Source organism: Typopeltis vanoorti, chromosome 19 (genome assembly GCF_054136105.1).
Source record: "Typopeltis vanoorti isolate ZY-2024b chromosome 19, IOZ_Tvanoo_1.0, whole genome shotgun sequence".
Lineage (NCBI taxonomy): Eukaryota > Metazoa > Arthropoda > Arachnida > Uropygi > Thelyphonidae > Typopeltis > Typopeltis vanoorti.
Genome location: NC_143567.1, coordinates 64,060,178 through 64,073,712, shown reverse-complemented (window position 1 = coordinate 64,073,712; position 13,535 = coordinate 64,060,178). Strand labels below are relative to the sequence as shown.

General features: G+C 34.6%; 1 protein-coding gene across 1 annotated transcript in view; it reads left to right on the top strand.

Annotated features, from left to right (window-relative positions):
• The first annotated feature begins 2,362 nt into the window (after positions 1 to 2,362).
• The window catches only part of LOC150096183 (uncharacterized), a 42,321-nt gene continuing 31,148 nt past the window's right edge, over positions 2,363 to 13,535 (top strand). The window contains exon 1 of the mRNA XM_090409408.1: positions 2,363 to 2,395. The gene's annotated coding sequence lies outside the window, so the exon portion shown is untranslated. The remainder of the gene's footprint in view (positions 2,396 to 13,535) is intronic.

Genomic DNA, 13,535 nt, shown 5'->3' with positions numbered 1-13,535 from the left:
TTTGGAGGCCAAACATTTGGACTGGTGAAGTCGTAGAAATTTTCAGACAACCATTTTTGACTTTTCCCAGAGGTGTGGCAAGGGGCCGAATCCTGCTGCCATACATATGGCCTACCATTGGCTACCATTGTTATCCAGGGCTTGACTACAGTTAGCAACTCCACGAACAAAGCCCGAATTCCAATGCCAGGGTTCTTCAACACCTGTTCCTGCAGATTTGCGAGGAATTCTGCTGTACGAACGCAATCAGATCGTCTGCTAGGGATCTTTCTTCTTGCTACATCCTCGTAGTCACCATTGCAAGTCTCTAGTTCATGCCTGATTGTTTTTACTGTATTCAGGGAGCATTGGGCAGCAGTCGTAATATCCTTATTTTGATGGCGGGCACGAATCATCATGATACAAGTTATTCTCTTCCATGATTCAGGTGGGTTCCAGCTATCCATCCTTTCTGACATCTTGTATATGAATGAAGAAGGGTCCAAACTTTTAAATGAAGAGAAGTGTGTGTTAATACATGTAACGTACGGAAAAATATAATTAATTATAAATATGTCAAATTTATCCCGAACATCCTGTATCTTATCAGGAGCTTGCACGAACACTACACACTACGATATAACCTCGAACTCAATCCTCCAATTTGAATAGGTTAAAGTCTCTGTCGTTGTCTTCTCTAATGACTATAACTCCCAGCTGTCCAGGGATTTCAACAGTCGATTCCTGTTTTCCGTTAACCTCTTGTCCACACCTACCACTGATATGTTATGGTTTTTCTATCAGAATGATATTAAATTATAACCCTACTATGCATCTGTGTTGTTGCAGAGTGCAAGAGATATATTGAAAAACGTTGTTCAAATTAGATTCGAATTCCTATCAGTTTTTAGCATTTTAGGAAGCAGACACAAGAAAGATTGTTCTATATAAAACAAGTAGAAAGGATAAATGAAGAGGGATAAGTAAAGACAAACTTTGTTCCATGTTTGGAGAGGAAATGCGAAAATATTGTTGCTGGTAATGGCAGATATGAATAAATAGATTTAACTCATGTCAGTAGAAAAACGCTGATAAACTCTGGAAACTCTGTCAATTCTGGTAAACTAACACAAATCATCAGAAAATGGAATGAATTGGAAACAGACTGGTCATTAATTAATTTAATTGTTAATGGCCAGTCCGTTTACGAAGTTCTAAAGGAATATCACCCGAGATGTAGGCACAGTATCGAGAGATTTCGTAGTTTATTTTCACAGGCAGGTAATATTTATGAAAGCATCAATTAAATAAATGTGGATCGCGCATTCGACCACCCAATTTAGGCCATATGCATAAATTCAGAGGAGATCATATTTGATGATATGTTAATTCCAAGAACATTCGTAAATTAAATCTAGCCTAAAAATATAAAGTAAACTCATTTGGTTTAGGCTATTTATTTCTGTTATCAGGAGTTGTTTAGTGAAAACAGCTTTTTTTAGGATAAGAAAGATAACATTAAATTTTATTTAGCAGCGACATTAACAAGGTTAACAGGATGCTAACGTAAATGTCTCGAATATCAGCAGATAGGATGAACATGTGCGTATTATACGAGGATGGTCTGAAATGTTCTCGGCCTCGAACATAGATGGCAACACTATCGGCAAGAGATTTTTTTTTTCTAAGTTGGTACATCTGTCATAAGCATCCGTGTGAAATTGCAAGTCATTCTATCAAGTAGTTCTGAAAATCAAAAGATCCAGAAGGGATTGGGAACATTACAAGAGGAGAGGAAGAGAGAGAGAGAGAGAGAGAGAGAGAGAAAGTTTGTTTAAAAAAGGTTGAATTTGAAAATGTTCCAATTTATTAACTGTCGATCACAGCTGGGAGTTAAGTTGAATGTTATATAAAGGTTTATTCACATTCAGCAAGCATCATGCGTGGGAAAGTATGACTCAGTTCTATTTACATATCTGAAAAACAAAATGATTATACGCATATTTGCAATTACGACATCCATATGGCCATGAAATACATTTGAAGGATTCTCACAATGAATGCAAGTAATCTCTCAGCTGGACCAATATGTGTACTTTCCCATTTCATTTGATTCTCGTAATATTCAGTTTAAAATATCAAACATTGCAGATCCTTAGCGAAAGACACTATAACCCTCATTTCATATCTGAAAAAAAAATATAATACTATTATTGGCGATTACAATATCCGTATAGCCTTGAAATACATGTGGCGGATTCTCACAATGAATGCAAATAATCTCTCAGATGGGCAAAAATGTGTCCTTTCCCAAAACAGTCGACAGATGCTACATATTATGTAAAGATAAAAACTGGATTCAAATAGACAGAGAGCTCGTTTCTCTGTACCTTACTTCCTGAGGTTTTACAGCCAGGTAGGTTGTAATTTCTGTCATTTATATGCATGCGAGTTAGTAATGTGCTAAGTTCCATACGTTCTTTTTAAATTTTATATCATTATTGTATCTGCTTTACTATTTTTGGTCGGTTGTTTTTGCTTTCGGTGATAACTGAAATACAAAAAATTTAAAAGAAAATTATGAACGTTCCCAAAAACTTTATTCGGAAATCGAGGAAGGTGTCTTAAATATTGATTTTGTAGCTAAAGCGATTTATTTTTAGACTTCAAGCTTGATTTCCTTGAACCCTTGAAATATTTTTATTCTTAGGATAATAATTGACATATAGAATTAAAATAATATGAACTAGGATAACATTTTTATTAATAATGCTCAGCTAGTGAGAATTTTGCATTTGTACATAAATATACAAATTACAATTAATCATCTAGCAACCTTTCAGTCCCACCATGTTTTAAGCAGAAATCATTTAGCTCTGGAAATCGGTAATAGTAGCAGCATTAATAATCACTTAGGTCAAAGGTTGTACCATATTTAGTGAAATACAAATAGATAATGAAATCACTCAAAAGGGGTACCTAATGAAAACCCTATCCATAAACAAGGTACTAGATGACGTCGTTTATGCAATTTTTATGCAGAAACAGTTACATAAGAAATTTAATGAAAATAAGGAGGTCAATTCACTTAGAATGAAATTTGGCTCTCTACTTCGAGAAAAAAAATCACATTATTCACCATGATAATGCTTCGAGATATAATTGTACCTGAAACACAAATTTACTGAGAAATGGTCCCCCAACGCCGAGATTCCTTACTGAATACTTTTGTACTGGTCAGCAGTGGAAATACTTGAAAGATCAAGCAAGGAAAATACACTGTATGAGTAGAATAACATAGTTGGCTATTGTCTACTATGTTATTCTACTGTATTGTATAGAGGTAAAAGACATTAAAAGGATCATCGAGAATTATTAGGGATTTATTTTTTATTCCATGCTAGCTATAGTGACATGCAAGTAAAGCTTCAGTGATCTCAAATTGATAAAAAAATGTCTTAAGTCTAGGATGATTCAGGCGTGTCCAATATACCAATTTTACTTAATACGAAAAACAGTATAATAACCAATTTCACTTCAGTGAAGCCTGAATATCGATTCATAAAATAGAAATCGATTCATAAAATTAGAACTATTAAATAATGATAGTCAAATTCATGTTTGATAAATATATTTATTTATTTAATAATGTCTCCATACTTACGACTAACATGTCCATACAATATCCATATAACTTAGGACTAGTTCGATTGCCACAGTCGAAATAAACAACCTTCGAAACGCCATCTATAAAAGTTGTTTTAGATGTAGAAGTAACTCGTCTTGTAACAATAATATATTAATTGCAGCAACTGGAAAAGAACTACGAATCAATAAACATTGATAATCACTCATTGCAGTTCAAAAAAAACTACCGAAGCAATTTCCGTAGTTTTTTTTGTTGTTGTTTTTTAAAACTTTTTGCATTATTTTTTTTAGTTTTATAATCTCTGATAATGATAATTTGTACAACATGTCTGATATACCATTTTCAATCGAAAAGTACAAACTCAATAAAAAAAAAAGAACATATTTTTTAAATTTAAAACAAAAATATACTGCGATCCATTATGCATGACAATACCACGCTCTTTGGTTGTATAATTTCATTTATTAGAATAATATTAGATTTAATCACTGTTGATACGTGTTCGGCAGTTTAACTGTTTTTGATGAGATAGAACAACGTTATTAGTTATTTATTTAAGAAATTTCACTTCTATAATACTTTTATTTAAACAAAAGCTAAATGCGTTAGAAAACTTTCGATCTTCTAAAGTCCTTTGCATGCTTATATACTGTCTGATATTTCGCTATTATCATGCCAATATAATGAAGAAAATCTTTTATTCATTATAAATGCGAATACAAAACTTTTTAAGAGATTCTGTCATTGGTTTTCTATTCTGACGAGTTTATCACTGCACATGAATTTTCTCAATACGCTTTTAAAAGTGTACTCATTATTTTCAGTGACAGAGTAAACAAAAAGTCGAATCTCATTGTAGTCCTCTCTGTTTGCTGATATCTAGAGGATTTCGCAGAGCATTCCACTGTCTGTTGATATAAATAGAGAGGAATGTTATGCGAAGTCCTCTTTCCCTTGCATTCGGAATTATGTTTGGACTAATCCTCACCTGATATATTTTTCCCGTATTCTTATAAATATATATGATGTCTTTGAGATTTAGATAGACAAACCTTTTATAGACTGTACTAATCTTTTTTATACGATTAATGAAGTATATTCAAAGATACGATGCACTTTAGAAGGAAAAAACCTATTCTCGTGATTTTGCGTCAACTTCATGAACCACGGACGTTTTCAACTTTTGAAAACTAAGTTTTTTAAAAACAAGGACACGCAAAGTCCCACTCGTGTCTTTTTCAAAAAGAAATGCTACTATTAAATTCCTGATTCGCATTTCTCTCCTTATTGTTTTGGAGGAATTTCTATTTTCTTAGATAATCGTTTCCAAGAGTCTGTTATCAACAAAGCAATAAACAGTTACAGAACTTCTTCTTTCCCGTGAGAAAAAAATTAATCACATTTTCATTCATTATACGACACATGTGAGGCTCAGAACGTCTGAATATCTGAACGTAGATCAAAAATGTTCAAGTCACTTAATATTGATCTAAGGTTTCTTTCTGTCTATAAAACGTTCATCAGCAAGAACATCGTGCAGTCTAATTACATTCTGGTTAGTGTGGAAGATACGTCTCTGTTTTTAGCAAAGAACATAACAATTACAATTTTTTTCCATAAAAGTGAGCAGTCAGGTTTTGCAGAAGATGTTATCTGCTGTAACCACAGAACTAATGGGAAACAAATTCAGACTATACCAGAGCAGAGTTATTATATTGAGGCATTCCTATTGGTTTACGTTGAAATCCCTTATGGAAAATAGTACTTCTCAACTCGGCTCGAATTTACTTATATTTCTTTCTTTCTTTTATTTTATTATTATCATTATTATTAGTTGTTGAATTTGGACTCTAAAAATAACTGTGATTCTAAAACACATTGAAGTCGCATTATTAGGCTTTTGTTGTGAATTAACTGGAAGGGTCACATGAAAGAAAATACTGTGGATGCCTATGAAACGAGAGAGAAATTTTATGCTCATAAATAACTAGTTTTATTTAAGTAAACTATCCGTATGTAATTTACGAATAGGTATAGGTATAACTATCGAGTATATATTTTGTCCTGTAAAAACAACACATGTTCTCTTATTGGCTGCTTCTCTGTTTCCGGAGTGGAAAATTAGTTTAAAATGAGAACAAACCCCACCTCTGTTAAGAATCCGTGTAACTCGTCTTCAGTTGAAAAGTCCTTATGGAGATTATTTTTGTCTTACACGGAACTGGAACCAAGGATTTCCATCCAAAGGACAACGTCGATACTCTCTGACCAATAATATTTTTTAATCGATGAATCAAACTTTATTATTATTGAAACATAATATTTACGATATATTTTTGCACAGTAATCTGCACAGGTATTTACACGTACTGCTAACATATTTTTTAAAACAATAATATTATATAACTTTTAAGCTTTATGTCTCAGATAAATTACATGAATATAATTTTTTTATTGATTAGCCTAGTGGCTGTAAACTTCGCAACCATGTGTCAGGGGAAGGAGTGTCCTATGTTCGGTTCGCGTTTGAGACGTGAGGAGCTCAAGCATCTTCCTGAGCCATATTCAAGTTAGCCGGTCATGGGCGCGAGCAGTAGGTTTTTTTTCCCCAGTCTATCCTGGAGTTTTTCCTCCAACAGACATGGGATACTACCGGGAATAAGGATCAACCAACCTATTCCGCGGGATTATCAGTTACGCAAGCTTACGCGATAAAATGTGTAGGCCTGCGCGAAAGCGTAACATACGATGACGATGATTGATCTCTAAAGTATTTAAATATATATAATATTCATTTTATATGCTCATTCTGATTCTCTACCAAGCTCTTCAAGGAAGACTAAGGGTTTGTCAGATAAGTGCCGATGTGCGGACAGTAAAAAAGAAAACACGAATGAAATCTGATGCCAAAATACAAGAAAAAAGACTCATGCCAGCTCGGACGTCGCCCGGTCAAACAAGGTCCGCGTCCCCAATCGAGTAATCAGGGTTGGATCGAAAAATCAGTTGCTGAAAACAAAGACAAAAAAATCAAACTCAGGCCTGTAAAGGATGGAATATCAATTGGCACATGGAATGTCCGTACACTCTAGGCAACTGGAAAATTACAGTTGCTTCAAGAATAAATGAAGAAATACAGATGTGATATATTGGGTATTTCAGAAATGAGATGGGCAATGTCAGGAGAATCAAATGGTGGAAGAGTTCTCTGGTCAGGAAATGAAAGTAAGCATGAAGCAGGCGTAAGTTTCCTGCTAAGTAACAAGACCTCTCAGGCAATGATAGGACACAAACCAGTTAGTGAAAGAATAATGGTTGCAAGATTCAGTGCTCAACCATTTAATATCACGACCATTCAAATATATGCGTCCACTGTAGAGAGTGCAGATGAAAACATTGAGAGATTTTACAAGGATCTACAACTGATATACTCATCGTTGGAGAAGACTGGAATGCAAAGATTGGCAAAAGTAACACAGGATGGGAAAAAGTTATGGAAAAATTTGGATACGGAAAAGAAACGAATGTGAAGAGATGCTTCTGAAATTTTTCACTGATAAAAACCTGATGATTTGCAATACCAAATTCCAACACAAAGATTGTCGTAAATGGACGTGGCTCTCCTTCTATGGCAAACAAAGGAATATGATCGACCTTATATTAATAGATCAGAAATGGAGAACCTCAGTTCAACTGTGCAGATCATTCCAAGGATCTGATATTGATTCGGACCGCAGCTTAATAATTGTTAATATAAGACTAAAACTGAAACAGAAGTACAAAGGAAAGTTCCAGAAAGCTAGAGACATCTCAAAACTAAATGAAGACAGGCTAAGAACAGCATATCAGAACATATTGGAAACAAAGCTTAAGACACCAAGTGAAAAACAAAATGTAAATACAAGAGAAGAACGACTGACTACAGTGCTAAAAAATAAGTAGAGGAAGTAATTCCTGAAAGATAAAAGATCAACAGGAAATAGATAACTCAGGAAACCCTAAAATGGGTACAAGAGAAAAGAGAACTGAAACTTAAAAGGGATAATTCAGAGGCAGAAGATGAGTTATACCATCACAAATGCAGCAAGATCTGATAAAATCCGAATGGTTGGAGGACCAGTGCAAAGACATTGAACAGTACTATGGAGAACACAAAACTAGAGAGGTCTACAAACTTATAAGAAATGTCAATAGGAAGTGGCAAACAAGATCAGTAGCAGTCAAAGATGAAAATGGTAAAGTATTGATGGACAAAACAGAAATCATATACAGATGGACAAGATATTGCAGCGAACTATATAAAAATCAACTAAATGATACTGAAAAGAAGTAATCAAAGAACTAAAAGCAATCTCTCTACCAGCAGAGATCTTTGAAAATGACATCTTGGAAAACGAGGTGAATAAGGCTATAAAACATCTCAAGAACAATAAGACTCCTGGAAATGACAACATAATAGGCGAGATGTTAAAATATGGGGGAGAATCAGTTGCAAAAGAAATACATACGCTATGTAATGAAATATGGTGATCAGGATATGCCCCTGAAAGAGTGGACAAAATCAGTCTTGGCTGTTCTTCATAAAAAAGGCAGTGCTTTAGAATGCACCAATTACAGAACTATTGCATTAATGGGTCATTTTGGCAAAGTGCTGATGAAAATACTAACAGAACGCCTAAAGGGGCATATGGAGGCACATCTTCCGGATAAGCAAGCCGGATTTCGACAAGATCGAAGTACAGTGCACACAAATACTAGCACTAAGACTAATAGCAGAGAAAGCTCGAAGAAAGAACAAAAAGATATATTGCTGTTTCATGGATTTCCAAAAAGCATTTGATAATATTGACCAAAATATATCATGTGCTGTCTTGGAATCCTATGGTGTGGACAATAAATTGATCCGCCTGCTGAAAGATATAAACAGCCAGGCGCAAGCAAAAATCAGAATAGCAGGTGAGACTGGAGATTGGTTTGAGGCACAAGACAAGGGGACCCAATATCAGCAATCATCTTCATCACACATCTGGGAAGAACACTAGATAAGATCAAAGAAGAAGGTGGAGGTATTTCAATAAATAGCATGAGAATAAACCACCTCTGCTTTGCAGATGACGTCGTCCTGATTGAAGAAGACGCAGCAAGGCTGGAATAGACATTGCAAACACTATACACAGAAGGAAAAAGATATGGACTAAATGTCAACTTTGATAAAAATAAACCAAAGATATTCGGACAACAGCAGTTACTGAACAGAGTTACGATAGACAGATTTCAACTGGAAAATGTGGAACACTTCACTTATCTTGGATGCCACATGACGCATGACTTGGATCCCAAAAAAGAGATAAAAAATAGAATAGCCAGAGCAACAACTCTTTCAAAAGCCATGGACAAAATGTCGAAGAGCCGAGCTATAAAGATGCAAACTAAACTGCACATTGTAGAAACTTGCATCTTCAGCAGCCTTGCTCTATGGATGCGAGGCCTGGGTACTCCTGAGAGAATACGAAAGGAGGATATTGGCATTTGACAGGAAGTGCTATAGAAAGATCTTGAGAATAAGATGGATTCAGAAAGTGAACAATGAGGAAATCTACAGACGAATACAACCAAAAGAAAACCTGATCCAGAAAATAATCAAAAGGAAACTACGTCTATTTGGCCATATATGTAGAATGAATGATGAGAGAAAATGAAACACGTTGCTGTTTCGAATGATTTGAAGGAAAGAACAAAAGAGGAAGATCAAACAGAGAATGGGGCGATGACATCGTCAAATGGTGCGGAAACTCTATACACAAACTGAGTCATCTTGCACAAAACAGAATGCAATGGAAGAATCATATCAAGATAGAAGCAGACACCTACGGACATTGGATCCATGGTTGTTGATGATGATGATGAATAGTCATTTTGATTGACATTCCAACATGTTATTACTAATGTTGCCAAATGCAAATTACTAAAAACAGCTAACTAAATCTTAAAAAAAAATAGCTGATAGTTTAAGTTTCTTTATTCAAGATGAAGTGAATACTTGCATATAAGTGGCTAAATACATCTTCCATGAGGTCTTTGCGCTTCATTCACCCAGTTTTCACTTAGATTTTCAGCTATATTATATGTGCCCATCGATCCTATATTTCGCAGTGTAGATACTGGTAAATGATAGTCTGTATAGCACTTGTTGTTACGCCTGAGGCCATACTTGACTGACAAAATAGCTGTCGACATCGTCAATTGCAATTCCATCTTCTTCCTTATTTTAGTTTTAACTTCATTCATGGAACTAAAAATTGGTTCAATTTCCGCATTAAAATTTGGCAGTATTAATAAATGTATTGCACACTGACCAATTTCTTTAAATGCATTCATTTCAGATGCATCTTTATATTCTCGTACTTCAGTCCAGAATAGCTCAGTGTTTTCTACATTTGTTCATTTATTTAAGCGGATAGTATTGTACTGGTATTCAGCAGCAGCAACATCGTTTTCTGTTTTCAGCATTATTTCTAAGATGGGAGTAACAGGTTATTTTATATGTTTTAGAATATTGTAAACAGAGAAAGAAGATATAATTCTTAAAATATTCAAGTTTTCAGACATCCTTTGCTTAAGCTGTTTGAAGAGACCAAGAAGAAACTGTCTTGCTGTACCTCTAAGATTTCGCTCATCATTTTGCGTTATTTTCTTTTGTATCATCAACTCTGAAATATTTCTTTCAAATCTGTAAACAAAATTTGGATTCGGATCCAAATAGTCATCAATCTCTGACTCTAGAGGGTCGACTGTGGAGGATGGTAGCACTGACATATTAGCAATAGAACGAATCAAACGAGAAAGGTCTTTAAATAATCTCATCTTATCTGCACTGTTAGATTCTAAAATTTTGTTAAATTGCTAAACTTGAATTAGAAAACAGGATGCAAAAATAAAAGGTACAACAGATTCCTTTTATCTTTGTACATCTCTCACAAAATTTGAGCTTTGTAACATTTCTCAGTCACACTCACGACTTCGAAGTGAGTTTATAATTCCAACCACTGGCTGAGAATTCTGTCTACTGCAGGTTCAATGGAGAGCCACCTTGTGGCACAATTGCTTATAATTTTCAGAGGAGCATCATTTTTGTTGATAGTTTGATACAGCTCTTTGTATGCTGTATACGGTTTCGGCAACTAAAAATTTCTTGGGAGAGATTCTGCACAGGTGTGAGACATTGCCAGTTGTAATGAAATAACGTTTCGGCAACTAAAAATTCTCATTTTTTTGGAAGAGATTCTGCACAAGTGTGAGACATTGCCAGTTGTAATGAATGGCATACACATCAAATTAAACTTAAGGAGGGAATATATGCCTTCAGTTGCTCATAAATGCCATTATTGACACCAACCATAACACTGGCATTGTGTGTATCAATTGCAATGAGATTTTTAATGTCCAGAGTTTTGGTCAAGAGCTCGTTTTTCAGTGCAGCCACCATACCACTGGCGTCACACTTTTCTAGAGCCACCATGCTCAGGAATGTATGCATAATTTTGTTGAATTTCTTGCTATAATAAATGATGGCCATTCCTAAAATATTATTCACTGTGATATTATTCGATTCGTCTATTAGCAAGCTGAAATTTGCATCTCCAATGTCCACAATTAGATCTTCAAAATGCTCACTTAGAATATTCTTTACAATTGCAGAGCACTTTCGGTGTATTTTTACCTTTGGCATAATTTGGCATAACATGATGAGTGACAAGAAAGATATAATGCTAACCTACCTTCAAAGTTCGCGGTCCCATCAGACTTTTTCACAAGCATATTTGTAATAGAAACAGCCTTATATGGAATTGCAGCAAGATGTTTCTTAGTTTCGCTATGCTTTACAACCTGACAATATTTAGCACATCTGCAAAACTTACAGTGGCCTTTTGTAGCGTCAACAGGAACTTCACACAGCCATTTACTAATTCACACATTCCCATTTGCAACCACTCCCTCCTAAATGTTTGCTTTTAAGCTTTATTTTTCTCTGCTCATTTTGAAGAAGGGTATACAACTCTTTACTGCAACGAATTACGATCCGTCTTTGAAAACTTACCACTCGCTATCGTAACTACCAACCAGAAGACTGTGCAAAGACTAACTTGTAGCGTTGTTAACAACTTTAAGGCGACAAAATGTCAGACTTTGGGCCACGTGACTGACTGACGTCATCATGCGTTTGAAACGTGCACGATGCTCGCACCGAACGTATCAAATGCGAACATCTGGAAAACTTTTAAAACAATTTCTTTAACAGTAAGTTATAAAAACAACTAAAAAGAGCTGAAACTAGTTCTGAGGGAGCGAGATTTGGAGCTCGGCGCTAGATTAAACTTTTTGGAGCTAGGGGAGGAAAAAAAGGGCTAGATCTAGCTACAAAGGAGCTGAATTGACAACACTGGTTAAAACTAAGTGCTGCATATTATGATTCATTTTCTACATTAGATTTCAATAAATTTTAATAATAATTATTTATGATTATTTATTATACATTTCACAATTCGTATTCTTCTGTTATTAACAATGAAGTTCGTAGCGATTTTTTTTATGTATAATGAGTTAATACTAATAACTGTAGTTGGTAATTTGTAGTCAGTTAAATAAGGTTAAATTTTACAGGATATATATTATAACAATAAATTATATTTAGAATTTGTGATTTAATGTATTCAACTGCTATAGTTGTAATAAATGGATTTTTTTCCTTTGTGTTCATCTGTTGAGGCGTAATATGTCAGCTTGCATCCTGGAAGGTTTTTATTAGACTTATCTAAGGATGATATCGATTGGTTATTGTTTATTGGTTTCATTGCTGTGATAGAAAAAGGTTGATGTTTGATATATTCACTACAGCCGTAGGATAAGAAATTCACACATAATTTGGAATGCCATGACGCAGACTGAACTAAAAAGTCTGAACTAATATATCGTTTCATTAAATTTGTAAGGTGTGTATTTCTCATTCATAGTATGTCCTTAGGGCACTTTTCAGGCCATTGTAGTCTGTGAGGTTCCTGTATTCAAAATGTAGTTTATTTAACATGTCTGGGATTTATTAGCTTCAAGTGGTGTCTGTCCTTTCCATAGTGATTATTATATTTATATGTGATAATAATTAGTTGTCTGAGGTCCTGTTATACGGTATGTGTTTCTGACTGTACTTGTAATTGTAATTGGCATCAAAATAATATTTTAGCATAGTTTGCATAGTGACATAAGTGTTTTGCTGTTAGAAGTTTGTGTTCTGACATTGCAGTGTATATAAAGTCGATATTGTCTCTTTGTTCCCAAAAGATCAATTTTATGATTTTGTACTGTAATGATATTAATCTATTTAGTTTTTGTAGTGTTCACAGGAAGCATATGTTGTTATCGCGTATCTTAATATATTTATGCATGGTGATTTGTATATTACTGTTTTCAGGCGGGTGAGATCTATGGCTTTTAACCTGGGTTTGACATTTATTGTTCGGAGTTTGTTTTGTAGATGACTTAAGTGACTCTTCCGATTCATATCTTCATTAAAGTAGATTCCAACGTGTCGTATTTTTTCAACTTGAATGATGGCAGTGGTTTTACTGTACTGTATGTTTTTATGTTGGAGAGTGGATGCTGGATGGTTTTTTATATATATATATATATATATATAACCATCCAACATCCAAGCAACTAAATGCATTAAAAGAGTCAGGAATATTGTGAAATCCATAATTAGTAGATCAAACATAATTCGATCAATGAAATCTTGAACTAGTTATCCCGTAAAGACTGGACAAACTGACCGTCAAACTCGAAAAACAATGACAATACATCCACAAAGTGATGTCAAACAGCAGGACCTACCAGGAAGAACAAGATGACGAGA